This window comes from Protopterus annectens, chromosome 16.part0 (assembly GCF_019279795.1).
Source record: "Protopterus annectens isolate FY-2018-M chromosome 16.part0, PAN1.0, whole genome shotgun sequence".
In the NCBI taxonomy this organism is placed as follows: Eukaryota; Metazoa; Chordata; order Ceratodontiformes; family Protopteridae; genus Protopterus; species Protopterus annectens.
In genome coordinates, this window is record NC_056750.1 from 80657112 (window position 1) to 80681644 (window position 24533).

Consider the following 24533-nt stretch of genomic DNA (forward strand, 5'->3'; position numbering starts at 1 on the left):
ACATGGGGACTCTATGTTCCATACCAGAGGTATACCCCTCATTGGTAAGATCTGACCATAAATTAATCTCACTGGACATCCATATCCTGTCCCCACCCCCAGCCAAGGAAACCACGGTGAAGAACTTCTCAAAAGCAAACTTCACACTTCTCAAAACTGAGGTGGAATCCTTCAAAGCCCCCAGGCCAGTGAAAAATATGGCCCAAACCACAGAATCCTTTACAAAAGCATTCTATGGACACCTACAGGAATGCATGGATTGTGCTATCCCAAATAAAATCAAGGCTCACTCCTCCAAAGGCAGGAGACCTGTCTGGTGGACCCCAGCCATAAATAAGCTATACAACAGAAGGAGGAAGCTACTACATGATAGAGCAAAATCCCAAAAAGTGAAGGCATCTCTGATCAGTACTAGCAAGAAACTACAATCCTTCATAAAATCATCTAAGGCCAGCTTCAAAAGAAAAATTGCACAAGATGCTAAAGATAATCACAAGGCCTTCTTTAGTTATGTCAGGAACCTGGGTGGCAACTCCCAGATATGCTCTGAGTTAGTGCAAAATGACAAAAAATACATTGAACCCACAGTCATTGCCAACATCGTGGCAGACAGGTTCAGTGCAAACTTCTCCACCCCTTCCCCCCCAAAAGAGCAAATGTCTATCCCAACAGAGTGTAGCTTCCCTGACATCACAGATGCACAGGTGATAGCTCTCCTCTCCAAAGCAAAAAGCACAGCATCAATGGGACCGGACGGTGTCCCAGGCTGCGTCTTACACGAGCTCCAAGAAGAACTGAACCCTCACATAAAGTCACTGTTCAATCTCAGCCTTACTACAGGATATATACCCAAGGAATGGCGTACAGCAACAGTGGTCCCACTCCACAAAGGTGGTGCCACAACGGACCCCAGAAACTATCACCTTATAAGCCTGACTAGCCTGGTCTGCAAAGCTATGGAATGTATCATCATGGAACTCATAAACAAAGACATTGGGAACCTCCAAACACTGGATCCTACCCAATTCGGCTATGTTAAGGGAAGATCTTGCCTCTTGAACCTGGTCAACTTCTTTGAAACAGTCACCAAGGCCATAGATGAAGGGAAGGTAGTCCACACAATGTACCTGGACCTCGCAAAAGCCTTTGACACAATACACCACTCGGGCATCATAAATAAGCTCACCAGCTTCAATATCAACCCCTATGTCACAAGATGGGTTGCAAACTGGCTCAGGGATAGAACCCACATGGTCAGAATTGCAGGTGTCATGTCAGACTCTAAACCAGTTACAAGTGGTGTCCCACAAGGCTCAGTCCTGGGACCTCTCTTGTTCGGTATATATTTCTCAGAGTTACAGGCTAACACGGGAGGACTATTGCTGACCAAGTTCACAGATGACTGCAAACTGGGTGCCATAATCGACTCGCCGACTGACACAAGCATCTTCCAAAAGGGTCTCACAGAGATGGATAACTGGTGTCAGAACCATGGCCTGAAGCTAAATGCCAAAAAGTGCATAGTCATCCCCTTTGGGAAAAACAAAGTGCCCACAAATTACCACAAAGGTGGTAATCCATTAAGTATGGAAGAAGTAATTAGGAATTTGGGGACCCAAGCAGATAGCAATCTCTCCTTTGACAATCATGTTGCCAAAGTGGTTAGAAAGACCTATATAGCCCACCTTATCATGAAAGGGTTCACATCTAGATCAAGAGAGGTCATTGTGCCCCTCTGCTCATCACTCATCAGGCCCATAATTGAATACAATGCCCCATTTGGGATGTACCTTACCCAACACCTGCAGCAACTGGAAAGACCCCAAAAGTACCTCACCAAGAGGATCAAGGGACTCAAACAGATGCCCTACACAGTTAGGCTAAAGAAACTCCAGCTCTACCCGGTTGCTTGCCGCCTACTCAGAGTCGATTGTGCCTGACGTATAAAGCCATGTCCAACCCAGAATTAATGGACATGCTCCACCTCAGGAAATCCAAATCCCTTAGAGTTACATGCTCCAGGGACTTAAACCTCAACACAGAAATAAATAGGACATGCTGGAGGGACAGATTCATATCCCAGAGGCTCCCCTCACTCTGGAACAAAATCCCAATCCATGTTAGGCAGAGCCCCTCAATGACCCTCTTCAAGAGAAATCTTGACGAGTGGATGGGAGATCTTAGGTTTACCCCTGGGATCTCTTCTGTGTCCCTACTAGACAAAGGCACAGTAAACTAACCTTAAAAGGGCTATCTTCTGTGACCTTCTATACAGAGGCACAGTCAACTAATCTAAAAGGTTGGCAAAAGCCAAACACACTCTGGCTAGACTTATAAATGCCCTAGGGCAGATAGCCTAGTATCAACCTATGAACCTATAAGAGATTACTAGACTACTAACATACAAGTACTAGTTGTTATACAGTTAAATACTACACATTTTAAGCCGTTCAGGAATCTTCACAGTTTATACAAAAAACATGTTACAAGCATTAGATAAGATATTTTAGACTTTATGTACAAGACTTCATTAGTAACTAGAAAGTAATTGCTAAACAAATACATACTTCAAGTTTCAACAGTTCAGCAAATACCCACATTTTAAACAATATTTGTTGCCAGCCTTAGGTAGGATGCTTTAGAATTATTTGCAGAATAATTTTGCTAGGTATTTTAAATTATCTCTATTAGAATAAGATATGTTTTTGTCAAGGATAGGCCTTGATCTAGAAAGACACAGACAGAGCAGGAATTAGGTGTTAAGAGACGGTATATGGGAACTGAATGTAACATGAGCTAACTAGTATGGAATATGATGGAAAAAATGTGTAGCTAGTAGTAAGAGAGAGAGCTAGAAGTGATGCAGTTAAGTTAGGTTATTCCTGAATGTTTCTTGGGTATTAGTTCAGAGCATGAACATATACAATGTGATAGGAAAAAAGATTTAAGCTGTTTCTTGAAGGCATTTTTGTCTTTAAGTAGTCCAAGGGCTAAAGGGTGTGTGTTCCAGTTTTTTGCAACTGACAATAGAGTATTTTCCCAATGGTTTTGTTTGGCTTATGAACTTCAAGAAAGTATTGATTAGTACTTCTTAGTGAGCGTTGAGGAGTATAAAGTGTCAGAGAATTTGCAAGGGATGGGCAGGATTTAGGATTGTTTAGCATATTGTGGGCTATAAAGAGTTGGGATTGAGACATTAAGTTGACAAATTCAGGCCAGTGTAAAGCCTTTAATGAGAGGCAGTGATGTGATTTGTAAGGTTGATTTGCAGCAAATCTGGCTACTTTGCTACATGTGGTTTCTAGTTTGGATATTAGGTTACTCTGTAGATGGGTAAGAATAGGTGAAGCATAGAGTGAGAATGGTAGAAGCAGAGATTGGACAAGGGATGGCCTGGATGGACAGGAAAGAAAGTTTTTGTGACGGTAAAGCAGACCTAGTTTTAGGTGTTTTTTTATTGAGCTATGAATGTGATGGTTGAATTTAAGATCATCATCAATTATTGCTCCAAGGAGTTTTGTTTGAGTGTCAACAGAAATTTTAGTTCCATTAATGAATGTTAAGGAAAAGTTCTGTTTCGCATGTTCCAGATTTTTAGGTAGGAAAAGTAGTAGCTTAGTTTTGCTCACATTTAGCAGGAGTTGGTTGGATTGTAGTCAGTTTTCAACTGAGTGGAGTGAGTTTTGTGTAAGGGATTGAAGGTTTTCTATGTTGTCAGCAGAGTTGATGATGGTCGAGTCATCAGCATACTGAATAAGACTGGATTGGGGTCAGGATGAGAAAAGGTAATTGGTAAATACATTGAAGAGGAGAGGGCCCAATATTGATCCTTGTGGGACCTCTGTCCTAACTGCTAGGAAGGGGGAGTATGAAGAGTTCCATCTAACAGCCTGGTGTCTATTAGTGAGGTAATCACAGAACCAGGTGGTGGTAGAGTTTGAGAAGCCTAGGTTGGAGACTTTATGGTGAAGTATGGTATGAGATACGGTATTGAATGCTTTTAACAGGTCCAGAAAGAGGGCTGATGCTATTTTGCTATTATCCCTGACTTGAGCAATGTTATTAGTAAAGAATACAAGAGCGTTAGCTGTGCTATGTGTGGGGTGGAAGCCATGTTGAGTTGGTGTGAGTAGGGTTTCTTGTAGCAGATGATTAAGTACTTGCTTATGGATACACTTTTCCAGTATTTTGGGGAGAGGAGACACTATGGCAATTGGCCTGAAATTGGTTGGCTCAGTGGAGTTTCCTCCTTTATGAAGAGGTACTACAAAAAATTTATTCCAGATTTCAGGGACTTTGCCTTCTTTTATGTATCTATTAATCAGGATAGATATGGGGTAAGTTAGAGATGTAGCTGCATATTTAAGGAATAATGGAGAAAGGTTATCAGCTGAGATTGAACCAGATTTTAGTTTAGTTAAGAGAAAACTGTTACAAGAGGTGGGAACAGGTGATAGTGAGAATGAGAGTGAGGGTGAGAGAGGTGAATCAGAGGTGGATGAAGATGCAGATGGATTGAAAGAGGTGCAGCTGGAGAAGTCAATTACAGTTAAGTTTTCAATGGTTTCAATGAAGAACTTATTAAGGAGGGTTGCCATTTTCAGAGGAGCCTTGTCAGAATAAGGTGTGGGTGGGGTAGGAGTAACAGGTGAAAGAAGTTTATTGATAGAGTTCCAGAATTTTGTAGGATTACAGTAGGGATTGTTAAGTGAGGATTGGTAATCTTTATTTTTATCAAGATTGATTTGTTTCTTAACTTTGTTTCTATGTTCCCTGTAAAAGATAAAGTTGGAAGAAGTATTATTGCCTTTTCAAGTTTTCCAAGCTTTATCTCTGGTCTTCATGAGTGTAAGGGTAGTTTTAGTTAGCCATGGGGCATATCTGAATTTGATGTGAGTTTTCCTAATGGGGCAAGGGAGTTGAGGATGGATAGAAAGGTGTTGCTGAAGTGTAGGACTGCTTCATTGAGAATGAGATTAGAGAGAAAGGACCAGTTTATAGTAGAGAGGAGGTGATTTATTGAGTCAGGAGAATAGCTAGATAGATCACGGGTCACCTTATATTGTTGTGCTTTATGCAGGTGTTCAGAGTTTTTGTGAACTAGTAAAGGTAGGTGGTCACCTAATGTGTCTGGTAGAGTGGTTGGATTAGGGTAATGCTGGGGATGAGATGCTAGTATCCAGTCAATAAATGAACCAATAGAGGAAAATTTATGAAGGTGGGTACGGGAAGAGATGATGGACAGAAAGGTGTTGTTGAAGTGTAGGACTGCTTCACTGAGGGTGAGATTAGAGAGAAAGGACCAGTTTATAGTAGAGAGGAGGTGATTTAGTGAGTCAGGAGAATAGCTAGATAGATCATGGATCACCTTACATTGTTTTACTTTATGCAGGTGTTCAGAGTTTTTGTGAACTAGTAAAGGTAGGTGGTCACCTAATGTGTCTGGTAGAGTGGTTGGATTATGGTAATGTTGGGGGTGAGATATTAGTATCCTGTCAATAAGTGAACCAGTAGAGGAAAATTTATGAAGGTGGGTAGGGGAAGAGATGAACTGTGTGAATCTATGCAGGTTGAGAGAGGTAGAAGGTGATTCTTTAATGATCTGCAGCCAGTCAATATTGACATCTCCTAGTATGATGGTTTCATAAGGGATAGTTTTAGATATCCAGGATAGAAAGTGTTCTAAAATAGGGACATTATTTCCAGGAGGGATATAAATTGATGCAATGGCAAGTTTTGTTTTTTTTTTAATTTATTTTACATTTGTTGACCGGGCTAGTCTAACTGGATATATATGTCCATTTTCAGTAGAGGACCGGGGAGATAAGCTCCAAGACATGGTCCAAATACAATAATATAAGTACAAACAAATAAAAAAATAAGAAATAAAATCTAATATTCTAGTAAAAATAGCAATTTTCCTGGTATGGAAAAAAATGCATCAACAATAATAACGTGTATATGTTTATGGTGGCTAAGTTTAACGTCAGCTAAAATGATCTCAGCTGGGAGAAAGTCAGATGTTGGAAAAGAGATAGGGGACACAGACATGCAGTTAGAATACATAATTGTGACTCCCCCTCCTCTTTTTGAAAGTCTGTCATGCCTGAGGATATTGTAGCTAGGGGGAAGAATTTCAGAATTAGAAATACTTGGTTTTATGTTTGGGTTATGTTGAGTGATCCAAGCATGAAGTGTGTTTTTTTAACTATATTTTGAATATTTATAGATGAGAGGGTGAGTCTTTTTTGGGGAATAGTATTAGTAATGTATGATGGAGAAGTGGAAGACAGCACAGAGGTGGTAGTGGTATTGAAAGTATTTTGTGGAGAATTGTTAGGTCCTGGATTGGGGTGGAAGTCTCCTGATAGTAACAGGTTGGATAATATGAAATTGATTATTGGAGAGAATGGGTGCATGTGTGGATATTTGTTTTTGTGGTCGACATGCGGTTTAGGTGTAAGGAAGTATTTGAATCTATGTGTGGCAATAATTGTGAAGTTAGGGTGGGGGAAATGTGAGTAAAGGTAGATGTGTTTTGGAGATAAAGTGAGTGTGGGTGATTTGGTGTGTATAACAGTATTGCTTTGATAGCATGTGGGAACTGAGAGAAAGAGTAATGTAGTTGAAAGGAGAAGGAGAACTAGTATATTAAGAATAGTAGGCATATTAGTAATTAGAGTAGTGTGAGATAGATGAAATTGTTAGTTCAGAGGGTGATGAAAGACTACAGAAATGGTGTAAGAGTGTGAGTACTAAGGGGGTGGGGATTTAAAGAGGTGTGGGTGTGTTGTATGATTGGCTAGTGGAGTGGGTGGAGGAGGTGTGGCTAACTATAAAGGAAATTGAGTCAGGGGTGGTCGGGAATGGGGGCAGGGTAGAGTGGTGAAGTGAGCCTGCCACAAAAAAACAGGTGGAATTAGCCCAGGAAGATCAATCAGCCAGGTTACTTCAGTTATGGTAGTTTGCAGCACTTTTACTGTTTGTAAATAACTTCTGTGTCCCTGGGTTTGGTTGTTATTAGCAAATGTGTAGGCTTTGCTGCAATTGGTTACCCCACTCAAATAAACTTTTTAGGTTGCTTCCAGTAAGGAGTAACAGTCACAACCAGTGAGTTTGATTTATTTTAAAAATGCTCAGTGAGACCTAAAAGCATCTGGTGATTGATTTAGAACTAATGCTGCTACTTAGTGGTATAGCTTGGAACCAAGTTTACACTGTGGGGAGGGTCGAGCCAGCTCTCCCTACAAGTGTACACTACCTTTACAGCAGATTAAAAGATTAAGGATATATCCACATTAGCTATGTGGAGTGTTTGTTGCCTATATTAGCAAAAATAATTGATTCTTTCTGATGGTTCATAAATTTACTTTCGAAACATTTATTCTCAAATGTTTAGGTTGATGCTTTCCTAAAACAGCTTCAGGTTGCAATTGAGGGGACCTCCTGTGGGTGAAGCTAACTGTGGAAACTGTTTGGTGTGCACACTTAGCTGGGGACTGTTGGTTCCTTACTGAGAGGATAGGATTTTAAATATGGTGCCTTGTAGCTAGCCCAGGAAAATCAATCAACCAGGTTACTTCAGGTATGGTAGTTTGCAGCACTTTTACTGTTTGTAAATAACTTCTGTGTCCCTGGGTTTGGTTGTTATTAGCAAAAGTGTAGGTTTTGCTCCAATTGGTTTCCCCACTCAAATAAACATTTTAGGTTGCTTCCAGTAAGGAATGACAGTCACAACCTGATATATATATATATATATATATATATATATATATATATATATATATATATATATACATGGCTTACTATCAATAAGTCAAAAGTTAAAATAAAATGTGTACGTATTAGCGAAGTGTTTCGCCGAACGTACACATTTCCGTATGTACCTAATGTCAAAAACAGCTGTTAATTGTCGAAAATGTCGCTTGCAACATTTTCGACAATCAACAGCACTCCCACCCTTCCCTTAACTCCCTACCTAACTAGCCTAAACTCACATTTATGCAGGCAAGCCCTGCACCCCTAACTTATTATTCCAACTCCGAGATCGCACTACAGTGAGGAAAGGGATGTATTTCCCTAACTGCACTGTACCACGATCCTCTTACATGAGCGAATGTTATAATTGCGAATGCACAGTCCATTCGCAATAATAACGTTCGCTCACATAACCTGCTGAACTATGAAGTATTCGAACATATGGTGTTCGAATACTTCATAGCCGTGCAATTGCACGGCGGCATTTTGATAGTAAACCATATACATACATACATACATATACACACACACACACACACACACACACACACACACACACACACACACACACACACACACACGCACACACACATCTACATATATAAATACATTTCCTGTACTGTTGATTGACTGTGCTGGATAATATGTTTGTGAAAACATCAGTGTTATGTATATCTGCCATGGCTTAGTAGTAAATCACTTTGGCTATGGTGTACAGGGTCCTGGGTTAGAAACTTGCAAAGGCTGATTATTTTCTTGCTGGGCAGAACAAGGGCCATTGGATACAGAGTGATTAAGGCACTTTTAAGCAGTTGTAAGGGGTTTGCGTGGGTTTGTGCAACTGTAAGCAATACTAACTTCCGGTTACAGTTTCTTATACTCAGCTTCTACATTACTTTACCTGTGTAGTCATTGCTTACTCTCATGCAAACAAGCTTAAACCTGCTTACTGCTGTTTAAAAGTGCTTACTCCAAGAAAAACAATCTAAGGTAGTGCTCCAAACAAATTTTAATGAAGAAAATTCAAGTAAGGGAAAAGCAATTGCTGTGCTGATCTACTATCCATTTTGCCAGCAACCTTACATGGAAATGGTATCTGCATCATACCTCCCAACTGTCCAGAATTTTGCAGAATGTCCAGATGTTTTCATCATATTTTTGGGCCGTTCTTTGTAAAATGTGTGGTTTTCTGGAACATCACTGAAGACTGAAGTCAGTACTTAATGACATACACTTCAGTTTCTTACTTTATATCCTTTAGAAAATGCACGACAACACAAACCCCATTATTGTATCCATGTTCTTACATTTATAGGAACAATATGGCAAATTTGTCCCTATTTTTGGCCCTTTGTGCACCCCATTATTTTAGTCTTTGTCCAGATTTCTTGTACTTACAGTGCAACTTGCCTTTGCAAAAGTAGTGAAAGACAGGAGACATCAGAGAGAATTTCAAGGCATAAGCCTTATATGACCTGAACTGAAGTAAAGTCAAGTTACCATTTTTAAGGTAATTGGCAATGTGGCACATAGTTTATTAAATCTTCTGTTATTCTGCATAATTTATACCCTTGTTTCTTTATTATGATTGCTACTCTTTATTTTGCCATAAATCTTTTGGTGATTGCATGGAAAGCTATCCACATCTTCTTTTATTTTACTTTGTTTTCAGGTGCTATTTTGCAGGAGTCATGGTACTCAAGATCTAAAGTACTTTTGTGTCACTTGGTTGAGATTTGCAGTTATTTCTGGCACAAAACTGACATTTACAACATGTGACTGTTACTACAGCACTGTTAAGAGTATTAGGAGTGAGGGCATGGAATGGATGAGAGTTCTACCATTTCTGAAACTTGATGTATGTTATTATCCTGATCAAAATCAACCAGCTATGCCACATAATATTAATATTGAAACACAAGTCCCCACTGAGAAATAAGCCCCCATTCAAAGTGACATTCATCCAGGAAACATGCTTCACTCATGGAACTGTCTACATATTCTACCACAATAGTCTTTATTAAACTACATAACAGAATTATACAGAATAAGCTAAAATAATGTTTGTTTTCCATATAACACATGCAAAATGCAGAAATCTGAACTTAGTGTTGTAGCTTTGTAAATTGTTGGAAACCTGTATACTATACCCGTAGTGAATTTTCAACTTTCTGGTCCTAAACATTTTTTTTTTAATGTGGAATTTGTCATATATTAATAGAAGTTGTAAAGCAGCTGTACAGTGGGTAGCATGTCATATTATATTCTACTACTAAGTTTAAACAAATATACAAATCTGCTAGTCATAGTTTATCACTGACGCTGAGCAGTATGATTGCAAAGACACCATCCATCCGTCCATCGACAACCCCTTTTTCCCATTTAACACATGGGCTCAGGGTGTCTTCAACACTGATAATCATCTAGAGCCAAGATTCACATGACTGGGTGGCTAGCCCTGCCACTGTTCTTCTTTCATACCACTCACATGCACACACTCTAGCACTTACTGCCAGTTTAGAGTGTCCAATCCACCTAATGTATGATACCTGAGTGCAAGAACATTGAAATCTGACCAAAACTGTTGTTACATTTCTGCTCAGTTTCCTGTTATGAAGCATTTTGCTCATGAACAGTTTCTTCTGCTTTGTTACTGGTGTGCAACATGGAGACTAAAAGGCAAAAAGAGGTCTGCCGAACATGTATAATTGCAGCCTTTTGGAGGTCTTGTGTAATCACATAGTCATATAATTTCTGCTTTTGATCATACATTTCCCTGCACAGTTAGTCTCAGCAGTACATCCCACTTATGTGGTGACATTAGGCCATATAGACAAATGGTTACCTATTACAAAATCGAAGTTACGGAACTTCGAATACCATATGGTCGACACCATATGATTAAAGTTCTGTAACTTCAAAATTAAAAAAAAAGAAAGAAAGAAAATGTACCCTGATGGGTTAAAGCAGGGGGCCAAGCCCCCCTGCACCCCGCACACCCTACGCTACTTAAATATACCGACTCCGAGATCGCACTTTAATGAACTATGGTGCAGAAAGGGAAGATTTTCCTTTCCTACACCGTAGCGCAATCTTGGAGTTGGTATATTTAAGTAGCGGGGGTGGGGGGTGCAGGGGGCTGGACCCCTTGCCTACACCCTTTACTTTTTATTTTTTTTTTAGTGTTTAGTTTGAACAGTACAAATTTTCAATTGTTCAATCATTAAAGTTCGACCTTTAGTGATTCCAACAATTGAAAATTCAATGTTACAATAGGAACCCAGACAAATACGTCAGTGCTCTTTGCTAGTTTCACAGCTATCAACAATTCTAAATCCATCATGTACCCTTCCATTTCTATGTCTGATAGCATAGACTATTATGGGTATGACCCAGCAATTCCAAATCCATCATGTACTCCTTCCCCATCTGTGTCCAGCAGTTAGTGCAGATTATTAAGGATATAACCCAACAATTTCAAATCCATCATGTACTCTTACCCCATCCATGTCTGGCAGTTAGTGCAGATGATTAAGGCCATGACCTGTTACTGAACTTCATGCTATAGTATGTGGTTTCACTTCCCCAGAGTCTGCTAAATGTATGACTCTGAGAAATTCACTTATTTTTATTTATTTTACATTTATTTTATTTTACATTTGTTGACCGGGCTAGTCTGGCTGGATACATGTCCATTTTCAGCAGAGGCCCGAGGAGAAAAAAACCACCTATAGCTAAGAAGAAAAAAAATAATAGATATAAATCTAATTAAAAATTCTAAAATAATCTAAATAGAAAGAGAAAAGCACCAGGCACTACTCCTGGGTAGATCTTGAAAAAGGTCAGTTGGATCACTGTTTTGCACAGGTCAACAAAACAAATAAGTATAAAAAGAATATGATTTTACATTTTGTACTGAATATCACCAGATGTGTTATAGTTAGCTTATTTTATTTATTTGGGGCACTTCTGGCTACTGACATCTCCTTGTATACCCCCCCTTCTATCCACGTGGCATTCAGCCATTTTCTAAAACACTTCATGTCACATACCACTTTGATGCTTCACAGATCACCTGCAGGTCTTGTATGAGACACAGAATTAAATGCCTTAGTGTACTAATTTTCAATACTGAATGGGATCTGAACGAACAGACATAAAAGCAAGTCAGTTAAATTATTTTACCTGACATTCCAGCTGTGACACCATATAAAGACAAAAGGAACGAAGAAACCTATGTACTGCAAGGATTTGAGTTAAATATTTTCATATATATTTTTCCTACTTGAATTCTCTCATCATGATCCTTCCTTATACTTGAACCCAGAACCTAACTATCTCACTCACCTTGTGGTTTCTCTATTGCGTCTGTTTCTGGCAAATCCTAGATGTAATTCGTTACCACAGGGGTCTCCCATTTTCTTGTGAAAAAAGGAACCCCATGCATAGCTCCCCTTTCAGGATCATGCACTGAGAAGTGTTTGTGGTAGAGTATGGACAACTGTGGATATTTTTCCTTGTGGACAGCTTGATTGGGATTCCTGTGATGGTAGGTGATCTGTTGGGGGGCATGCATAACATGGGTATACATATAGCCCGCTCAGTTTACTGTGTGTCATTTGTGTCTGTCTGAGTATCTCTCATGTCTCATGTCATTCCTTTCCTACCTTCAGGGAAGGCAACCAAACATGCTGTCACTTCATCACGCATCCTCACCACAACCAAGCATGCTATCACTTCATCATGCATCCTCACCACAACCAAACATGCTGTCACTTCATCACGCATCCTCACCACAACCAAACATGCTGTCACTTCATCACGTATCCTCACCACAACCAAACTTGCTATCACTTCATCACGCATCCTCACCACAGCCAAACATGCTATCACTTCATCATGCATCCTCACCACAACCAAACATGCTATCACATCATCACTCATCCTCACCCTCTTCTAAATTCTGTCTCACAAACTGAACAGTAGCATCTCAGAATGACATCTACGTCAATAAGCAGAAGAGTAAGGTAAGTGAAAGGAATACATTATTTGCATATTATTTATTATATTTTATTAAATTTCAAATAGACTACACACTGACAACACTTTTAATGAATTTAGGCATTTACATTTCCCCTTTATTTTCAGTTTGCTGATTACAATAAGTGATACAATTAGTATTTACACTCATCAGACATTTATTCATTAAAAAAGGATTTAAAAATGCCATATTTCTCATTTGCCCCATACCACAGGTGTAAAAGTGTTCATTAAAATTATGTTCAGGGTTTATCGCATGTGTATAATATTTATTATTACATTTTCTTTATTAGCAACTTGGCCTTGCCTCGTTGCCTTTGTGGTATTATTCTGATATTAAGGAAAATCACTGTTCTTTGGAGCAATAGAAATGTCATCCCTTTCCAGGAACAATCAACATGCAGCCAATTTTCAGACACTCTGGAGCAGGGCTCAAGCACTGCAAAACCATAATAGTTTTAAGGTATGTTTCACTTAATTTTAAAGATTCCATTTTTTTTCTTTTTTAATAGTAACAGAAATAACTGAGACTTGTCAATATTAAGTTTTTGCTCTGCTCGTCTGTCTCTTTTATTATTTGTTTTACTGAAGTATGCTTTACAGATGGTTCATAATAACTGATATCGGACTAATGACTTATTTGTGATGAGAAATAATGGCAGAGGTTATTATGAGCCTTTGGGATATAAAAAATAAAAAAATGCAGGTTTTTCTTTTGCAGTGGCAAGCATGAAGACTAGAAAAGGATATACAGAAAAATATGCTTTAACTGAATACCGAAGGAATGAAAGGATAGTAATAGATTTATTCTAGAAGATGTTACAAGTTCAACATGACCGGGTCAGAGACCTCATTCTGTCAGCTGTAGACTATTCACTTAGGGCAGTCAACTACAGCATCATGAAGAAATAAATTGGCAAACTTTGACCCAGACTTGTAACCGTGGCAACCTCACTGAACCTCCAAGAAAAGAAGATGACATATCTGGAGAAAACACTGAAAAAAAAAAGAAATTCAACTGTCTTGTTTTTGTATCTGTCATTTTTAGGCATTAATTAATGCTGCCTTGTGGTTTGGGACGTCACTGATCTCATCTCTCCATCCATTAGAGTTTTCAGGGTAAGCTCCCTACTGGCTTTTGTTGCAGTAAAGCATGCCTGAGCCATTATACTTGTCATGGAACCAGAAGATGTGTTTTCCTGCTAGAAGCTCATTATGTTCTCATTTTCTTGAAGCACTTTGATCTCAAGTGTTTTGAATGCAGCTTGTACCAGAAATTGCTATCAGCTGTGAGACTGCATGATGCTACAAACAGGTTAGCAGATGGCAGCATCTTTTAAAATTGATCTGAAAATATGTTTGCTGAAGTAAAATGTAAACAACACATGACTTTTGGTAATAATAATAATCACCATCATAAAACAATATATATTGATAGATTATAGTTTTCAAACTGTGTGAGTCTGTTAGACAAGCATAGGGTTTGCTACGATAAAGAAATTCTGCCGATAATTTTCCTTGTTCCTAGAAAATTAGTGCTCATTTCCTTGTCACTCCGTAACAATATACTGGTCACTTAGAATTAAAACCAGCATCGGCAGTTCCTTCCTTTGCTTATTTTATAATATTTCCCTAAATCATGAATTTCTGCATTTTTGCAGTGAAGCGCTTTTATATCTGAAAAATTAGAACGTTGTCCTTTATTTAGTAAGTTTAATAAGCAGGGAAGGATGCACAGGTATGTTTGGGTCAAGGGTCACAGGACAATTCTGTCTTCGTAGAGTAGTAGAGTAAGTGATTCGCTCACATTTTCCACATCTGTGAGTTTATTATTTTCGGGCATCTTCACATCAGACTTTCAACATTGTCTATACTGAGACCACAGAACATGTTTTTTACATGGACTTCCATTGTATGTTCAAGGACTGAAATATGCTCCATGGAACTGTGGAAATTTAATTGGAATATGAGAAGAATATGTACTAAGTTTAAAATTGCTGTATCTCAGAGAATTCGGTCTTTCTCAATGTTAGTTGGTATATATACATAGCGGGGTGGGGTTACAGCTTCCACATCAGGGGTACAAAGGGGTTTGCCTCCCCTGCAAAAAGCAATTCTAATGTGCAAAAACAAGTTTCATACTTCATTGCTATTGTGGAAGACCGACACTTAATTTTTCAAAACTTGTTAGCATTGAGTCTCAAACTTTTGATAGGCTGCCCAAGCCCAATGGGGTGAAATCTTCATTCATGGCATCATCATTTTTATTTAATTTTATTCATAAGTTTCCCATGGGCATTTTGTAACTGTTTTAAAAAGTCATGAATATCAGTAACAAAATAATGGGTGCTGTGATAACTAACAATATAAGTATGAAATATGCCACGTTTAGCCTTTTGAAACACACCTATCACATTTAAGGTAAAACGGGGAAATATTTCTGCAATTAAATATTAGGGCCAAAATAAGCAGTCTGCTGTTACTAAAGGCAGTTAGGCAGAAGTTAGGAATAATGTATGAAGTGAAATTACTGGCAAATCAACAAATGCGTTATGTGCACACAGAAAAGAGAGAACCTTTGGATGTAATGGATTTGCTGATTACATCAATATAAAGTGGAGGCAGGCAACAACCCACAGACCACATTAGAGCATCTTCATGTAATTATAACACAACATGTACATCACCATCATCCTCCTTCTCCTCACCATCATCATCGGCATCGTCATCATCATCATGATCACCATCATTATCACCATCACTATCACTATCATCATCACTATCATCACCATTATCATCATTTTCATCATCATCACCATCATCATCACCGTCATTATCAGCATCACCATCATCACCATCATCATCACCATCATCACCATCACTATCACTATCATCATCATCATCATCACTATCATCACCATTCTCATCATTCCCATCATCATCACCATCATCATCACCGTCATTATCAGCATCACCATCATCATCACCATCATCACCGTCATTATCATCAGGATACCATCATCATCACCATCATCATCACCATCATAATCACCATCATCACCATCATCATTGGCATCATCATCGGCATCATCATCATCACCATCATCATTTTCATCATCATTATCGTCATCATCATCATCACCATCACCACCATCATCATCATTCTCATCATCATCAGCATCATCATCATTGGCATCATCATCATCATCATCACCATCATCACCATCATTACCATCATCATCATCACCACCATCATCACCACCATCATCATCATCATCAACTCCCTTTTTACCATTTGTTTTCTCTGTGGGGTTGAAGTGTCGCATCAACTATTGCCATTTCTCTCCATTTAGTGCCACTGTCCTACCCTCTTCAGAAATCTTGACTCACTGTCACAGGTCTTCTCTCACACAATCCATTCATCTCTTGGCTGGATGTCCTAGTTTCCTCTTGCCTTCTTCCTGTTTCTGAAAATCTTCCTCACCAAATTGTTTCCTGCTTTTCTGCACATGCTCAGTCCTTTGCAATCTGTTGTCTTTGACTACCTCTGCAAATGGAGTTACTTGGTCTTCTATTTGATGGTGTAATTTGTTGATCTGCCCCACAGGATGCATCCTACCACCCATGTCCGGCACTTAATGTCCATCACCTCTATTTTCCTCAATCGCTCTGCCTTCAGTGCGCAGGTTTCTGTGCCATACAGCAGTACTGGTCAGACCACTGCTTTGCACACACATTACTTTTCAGTGCTCTTGGTATTCTTTTGTCAAATACCCCTGAAACTCTGTGATAGACAGCTGTTTCACCTTTGATTCTAGCTTTGACCTCCTCATTCAGAGTTCCCTTTGCTACAACCTTCTCTTTCAGATATGCGAAGCTATTCGTCCATTGCACACGTTTACCTTTTATCTCAGTTTTCGGCTTCTTGTAATTTTCCTCATTAATTGTCATGACAACTGCTTTATCTCTGCTCAGTTTCAGTTTATCCTGATAATGCTTTAACTTCTTTTCATTTTAATGGGTTGTGCTCCAACCTGTACACAAATAAAATGGTGGAAGTATTTAATAAGATTAAACCATGTACAGTTGTTGGTCCAGGTGGGACACATGGTTATTTTTAAAGTCTCTTTTTAAGATTATTAGTCCTTGTTTATTACATTTATTTCAAAAATCACTGGAGACAGAATTTGTTCCTAGCTTATGGAAAGAGGCACTGGTATCTAAGGGGGAGCTTCCATTGTGGGTGTGAATTATTGCCAGTTAGTTTGACCTGTACTCTAGGAAAATGTTTGAGACTGTAAAACCAGAATCCATACTTATTTGATGAGTTGAAAGGATTTAAATCAGCATGGATGTATTCAGGGGTGATTCTGTTTGAGAAATTTGCTGTTCTTTTATCAGCCTTCATGGAAAGCCTTAGATGAGGGGATGAGTCCTGACACCATATATTTGGATATGGCAAAAGGCTTTGGTTCCATTCCACATGATAAAGTTATGTCAGTGATGGTAGAAAATGGTTTGAGTCATTATGGTGTAAGGTGGGTGAAGAACTGACCCGGTTATAGGCCCTGCATAATAAGACCTGGACAAATTCTTTATGCTATAAAATTTACATCAGGTAGTCTGTTTTGGGACACATTATATTCAGCTTGCTAACGGCATGCTTGTCTAGGTTTCATAAGTTAAAGTTATGTAAATACGTCAATAATTGTAAAATATGCTCACTTATAACAGGCATTAATGAGCAGAAAGTATTTCTGGAATATTTGGATGAGTTGCACTTGTGGGCAGCCTCTAACAGTATGGAATTTAATGCAAAAAAATAAAACTTGTGTAAAGCACTTGGGATGTGATAACACATTTTATCTATATGCAATGAATAACTTTTTGCTTAGAAATGGGGCTGTTGCTGGTTTTAGGAATAAAAACTGACAAATTAAGTTCTGAGTAACATCTATTGGAAATTATTTGAAGATGTTATGAGATTAGAAATCTTTTAAAAACTCTTTTTAGTAGGGACAGAGATGTTTTAATACCAATTTATAAAGCAGTTATAAAGCCAGTTATGGAAGTTTGTGCATCAATCTTTATTTTGCATGACAAATTAGAGGTCTTGAGGGGTAAGCCTTTTAATAATATGACGAAGGTGTTATCACTCGTTTCTATTAATTATAGCTTGCTATGTGGTGACTTAATTATTATGTATTAAAATTTTCATACCGAAAGTTATGGTGTTAGTAGGGGATACATATGATATGTCATTGGGTTGCTACAAGAAATGCCAACGTTCTTGCTGACACAGGTGTTTCTAGAAGTACTGTATTGCAGAATTCATTTTCATGCTGGTAGATAGTGTAACTCTGTAACTCTAAGAATTAGAAAGCTTTTATTTCCCTTTTGTAAAAAGGGTTTGGAAACTTGGACATGAGAGAAAGTATTCACTCCTAGATATGGAAGTGCAAGGAACAGCTTGTGATGTGAAGTACTGATCCAATATTACCATGAAAGTAGAGCAGTTAGTTCAGAACTTTGAAGTCCAAGGAACACTCAATAATCTAAACCTGAAAGGAATTCTCACCACATGACAGTCTTCCACTTACCTTGGCTAGAACTAGAGTTAGTTTATTTCAGCATAAAATCTTGCAAGTTCTCTTTTTTATGTGTAGTACTATTGGAAATGTACTGATGTAGTGCTGTTTTGTGATGCCACAAGTTAAACTGTCATTATTATCTGACAAACTATTTTTGCAAAAAAAAAAAAAAAACTAAAAAGTAGCACCTGACAATGGCCCTTCATTGAAAATTTATAGTTTTGATAATTAATGGTGAAGTAAACACATCATGTCAATTTCAAGATAACCTCAGTAGAATTTGCAGTTTTGAAAGTGCAATCCAGATTATATATTGAACACCCAAAGGAAATTGTCCTTCTATTGTTCAACTACAACAGGCATGAAAGGAAAAAGAAGTTATAGTTCGATAAATCTTCCAAAACACTTTCTTTCTTGGGGAAAAAAAGGTGGGGGTAAGAATGAATCAAGAATTTCCTTCAGATTTTGGAAATGAACTGCCAATACAACATTGGACATCTGGACACACCAAGATCTTATTACATAAATGAAATCTTTTTACATAAAAAGATACTTTATATGCAAGCCTGTCAAAGAAATAAACATACTTTCCAATATTACCAGATATTCAGGGTTGAATTATCTGATAGGGATTCTGAGAAGTTTGTTTGGAAATCTTCTCAGAAACAAATGACTCCAGTGACTAATTCTGAACCTCATCTAAATTCTTCTACAAAATTAAATGAGAATGTAGATGAAACTGCTCACCCAGTAACCACTGACGCTTGTAATCTGACTGACAGCTATAAATCAATGAAAGCTCTCAAGCAAGCTTTGACTGCAAGTATTCAAGTTTTGCATGGCTGATCCAAACACTCTCAGATACAGCGAATGCGCAGAGATTAGATAATGTAGCATTATTGTGGCTGATCCAAACACTCTCAGATACAGCGAATGCGCAGAGATGAGACAATGTAGCATTACTGTGGCTGATCCAAACACTCTCAGATACAGCGAATGCGCAGAGATGAGACAATGTAGCATTATTGTGGCTGATCCAAACACTCTCAGATACAGCGAATGCACAAAGATGAGACAATGTAGCATTATTGTGGCTGATCCAAACACTCTCAGATACAGCGAATGCGCAGAGATGAGACAATGCAGCATTATTGTGGCTGATCCAAACACTCTCAGATACAGCGAATGCACAGAGATGAGACAATGCAGCATTACTGTGGCTGATCCAAACACTCTCAGATACCGCGAATGCACAGAGATGAGACAATGTAGCATTATTGTGGCTGATCCAAACACTCTCAGATACAGCGAATGCACAGAGATGAGACAATGTAGCATTATTGTGGCTGATCCAAACACTCTCAGATACAGCGAATGCACAGAGATGAGACAATGTAGCATTATTGTGGCTGATCCAAACACTCTCAGATACAGCGAATGCACAGAGATGAGACAATGTAGCATTATTGTGGCTGATCCAATCACTCTCAGATACAGTGAATGCACAGAGATGAGACAATGTAGCATTATTGTGGCTGATCCAAACACTCTCAGATACAGCGAATGCGCAGAGATGAGACAATGTAGCATTATTGTGGCTGATCCAAACACTCTCAGATACAGCGAATGCGCAGAGATGAGACAATGTAGCATTATTGTGGCTGATCCAAACACTCTCAGATACAACGAATGCGCAGAGATGAGACAATGTAGCATTATTGTGGCTGATTCAATCACTCTCAGATACAGCGAATGTGCAGAGATGAGACAATGTTTGCAGACGACTGCAAACTGGGTGCCATAGTGGAAAGTGCATAGGACACGGATATCCTTCAGAAGGGACTCACGGAAACAGATAGCTGGTGCCAGAGCCATGGCCTGAAGTTAAAGGCCAAAAAATGTATAGTCATACCCTTTGGGAAAATCAAGGTAACCCCAAGCTACCATATAGGTGGCAATCCACTAAGCACAGAAGAGGTTATCAGGGACCTGGGGACCCAGGTTGACAGTGGCCTTTCTTTTGACACTCACATTGCTAAAGTGGTTAGAAAGACCTTCTACATTGCCCACCTGATCATGAAGGGATTCACATCCAGATCTAGTGAGGTCATTGTTCTCCTGTACTCTTCACTTATCAGACCAATGATCGAGTACAATGCCCCATTCAGGATGTATCTCACCCGACATCTGCAGCAATTGGAGAGACCTCAAAAGTTCCTCACCAAAAGGATAAAGGGACTCCAAAATCTGTCATATGCTGCCAGATTGAAGAAACTCCAGCTCTATTCAGTCGCATACCGTCTGCTCAGAGGTGACATGTGCCTGACATACAAGGCCATGTCCAACCCGAAATTAATGGACATGCTCCACCTCAAAAAATCCAAATCCACCAAAACCACTAGAGCAAGCAACTTAAACCTTAGCACGGATATAAATAGGATGTGCTGGAGGGATAGATTTATCACTCAGAGACTCCCTATGCTGTGGAATAAAATCCCGGTCCATGTGAGGCAGAGCACCTCGCTGGCTCTGTTCAAGAGAAATCTTGACCTGTGGATGGGAGATCGTAGGTTTACCCTGGGAATCATCTCTGTGTCACTGCTGGACAGAGGCACAACAAACTAATGGGCACAGTATTTTTTCATATAAGGGGTGGCGTAAGCCACAAAACTTTGGGCTAGGCTTATAAATGCCTTAGGGCAGATAGCCTAGTATAAACCTATGACCCTATGAACCTATAAACCTATAAAGTGAGGATGATATTCACAATGTATAAAATGTATCCAAAAGGTGTATGAATGATACATACAGTGAGGATGATGTTCACAATGTATAAAATGTATCCAAAAGGTGTATGAATGATAATACAGTGAGGATGATATTCACAATGTATAAAATGTATCCAAAAGGTGTATGAATGATACATACAGTGAGGATGATGTTCACAATGTATAAAATGTATCCAAAAGGTGTATGAATGATACATGCAGTGAGGGTGATGTTCACAATGTATAAAATGTATCCAAAAGGTGTATGAATGATAATACAGTGAGGATGATGTTCACAATGTATAAAATGTATCCAAAAGGTGTATGAATGATACATGCAGTGAGGATGATGTCCACAATGTATAAAATGTATCCAGAAGGTGTATGAATGATACATACAGTGAGGATGATGTTCACTATGTATAAAATGTATCCAAAAGGTGTATGAATGATACATGCAGTGAGGATGATGTTCACAATGTATAAAATGTATCCAAAAGGTGTATGAATGATAATACAGTGAGGATGATGTTCACAATGTATAAAATGTATCCAAAAGGTGTATGAATGATACATGCAGTGAGGATGATGTTCACAATGTATAAAATGTATCCAAAAGGTGTATGAATGATACATACAATGAGAATGATGTTCACAATGTATAAAATGTATCCAAAAGGTGTATGAATGAAAATACAGTGAGGATGATATTCACAATGTATAAAATGTATCCAAAAGGTGTATGAATGATACGTACAGTGAGGATGATGTTCACAATGTATAAAATGTATCCAAAAGGTGTATGAATGATACATGCAGTGAGGATGATGTTCACAATGTATAAAATGTATCCAAAAGGTGTATGAATGATAATACAGTGAGGATGATATTCACAATGTATAAAATGTATCCAAAAGGTGTATGAATGATAATACAGTGAGAATGATGTTCACAATGTATAAAATGTATCCAAAAGGTGTATGAATGATAATACAGTGAGGATGATGTTCACAATGTATAAAATGTATCCAAAAGGTGTATGAATGATAATACAGTTAGGATGATGTTCACAATGTATAAAATGTATCCAAAAGGTGTATGAATGATACATGCAGTGAGGATGATGTTCACAATGTATAAAATGAGTTGTGAAACATTATATAGTGCTGCTTACTGTGATGGATTTGAAGTGTTTGCTTGTTATCTTCCTCTGTGTCTGAATGATCTACATGCTTAGGTTTTCCAATCTCTTTTTTAACTGTTGCCTAGCTATTCTTTCTGCCTGTTCTATCAAATGTTTCAGATTTACAGGCAAAAGTGTTTGAAAATCTACAGGGCATACTTCCCCTTTTCTTGTACACTGATGGCTCTTATAACTGTCTTTACCAATATTGTAAGGTTTTTGTACATAATCTTTCTTTTCTGACTTTTCTTGTAAATTTGTTTGCTCTCTTTTTGGAAACACCCCCTGTTCTTCTGTCTTTTTGTGCCAGGCTTTGTAATGATCACAATTTTGCTTAACATGTCCTATTTTTTACAAAAGAAGCATGTTGGTGCCTTCTGCGCATTACCTGTGCTTGATCCTGGTACTACAGACATAGAGGCAGGAGCTGGTGGTGCTGATGCAGCTCTTTCTGCTGGTGGTTGGTCACATCATCTTTGCCTTCCTCTGTTTTTTACCTCACCAAATACTTCAAATGGCTCACTATTATCTTCAAATGCAAAGATATGGTATGAGTATAATGTCCCATCATCGGCTATAGTCCATCTCCTCATTAGTTTTTGTACCAAATCAGTGAGGGTATCAGAATTTTCTTCATAGATACATTTAATATCCCCTGGAACCCCTTTAACTTGTTCTAAGAAGGAATGTATTAGCTGTTTTTATATTTCTCTTTTTCCCATGTCTCTTGTCTGTTTTTTTATACATGATTTGAAATGCAAGCCTAAAATGTTCACTTTGTTCATTAATTTATCTGTGATAGTAATTTTAAAATTATCTAATAATTTGGCTGTGAGAGGCTGCCCTTGTGTAAATGCCATTAAAATGGCTGTCATACATCGTGCTTTAGTGTTTAACTGATAATCATCTTTTTTAATTGAATGAAAGTTTTAAAACATTTGGGAATGAAAATGCAGAAACATCTAAGTAATGTGTCTGTCCATATACCAGATCCTGCTGTATATGCCACCCATTCTTCAAATGCAAGCATGTTATAAAATATGCCTTTTTTATCATTCCACTGTGGTAAACTCTGTAATAATCTAGACTGTGTATATAAAGCTGTAGTGGTTCCCTGTCCCTGTTCTATAATTTGGACTGGTTTTGTGTTTTTTAACTCTTCCTTAAGCTGGGATATCAAAATAGCATTTTGCAGGTTAGTCTCTGTTAATTCATCTAATTCTTCTTCCTTTTCCTTCAGAAGATGTTTAAGGTCTGTCATTTCTACCTGTAATTGTTTAAGGGAGGTATGATACCTGTTATTAGATTCCTCTGTTGACTGCAGGGCTCCTATGCACTTTTGACAGAGATCTTGGATGTAATTTCTGAACTTTTTAAACTCACTTTGTTATTCTTTTAAAAATGTATTAAATTCATTTGTCAATGTATCATAAGCTTTGTTTCTGTTCTCATCTGTATGTGTAGCTGTGGCATCATTCCATGCTTGTACATAATTTTTAAAGGGAGTTACAAGATCTACAGGGGAACTCTGTCAATAACAGATTTGATCGCTGTTGTAATTCAGAGATTAATGTACTGACAGGACATAACTGCTTTACATCTGAATATAATGAAAACTCTTTACCCTTACTTAATTCTGTATCATGAACAGATGTGTCTTCACAGTCTATTTTTTTAGCAATATCATGCAATACTTTTTTATGGCATAATGCACAAAATGCAGTTTCTCTTGAATCACACAAACATTTACTATAATATACTTCATTTTTTGTTGCAAATACCAATCAAATATTACAAACCATTTGCATAATGCCTGTATATCAACTTGCCCTAATAAGGTTTTACACTTACTAATGTGTTGTATATACCAACATTGCAATTTACTCCATATTTTATCTGGTTGTTCTGTTACATTAAGAGTAAAACTTGACTTACATTTGCTGGAATTCTGTCTGATAGCATCCATACTAAAAATGTGACACAGAAAAAAGTCTTACCAATGAGCAAGAAAACAGGTGATCAGGCTGTTGTTGCAGATGGCTGGAAATTTTTCAAAGTCACTCGAAAGCTGGTGAAGCACAACAGGCAGCGGACTGCTGTACAAAGTAGATATCCACCTTTTCTTGGAGAATTTATGGCACTGCGACTTTCCTGCACTGCAGGCTCAATCTGGATTCAGACATCTGAAAAAAC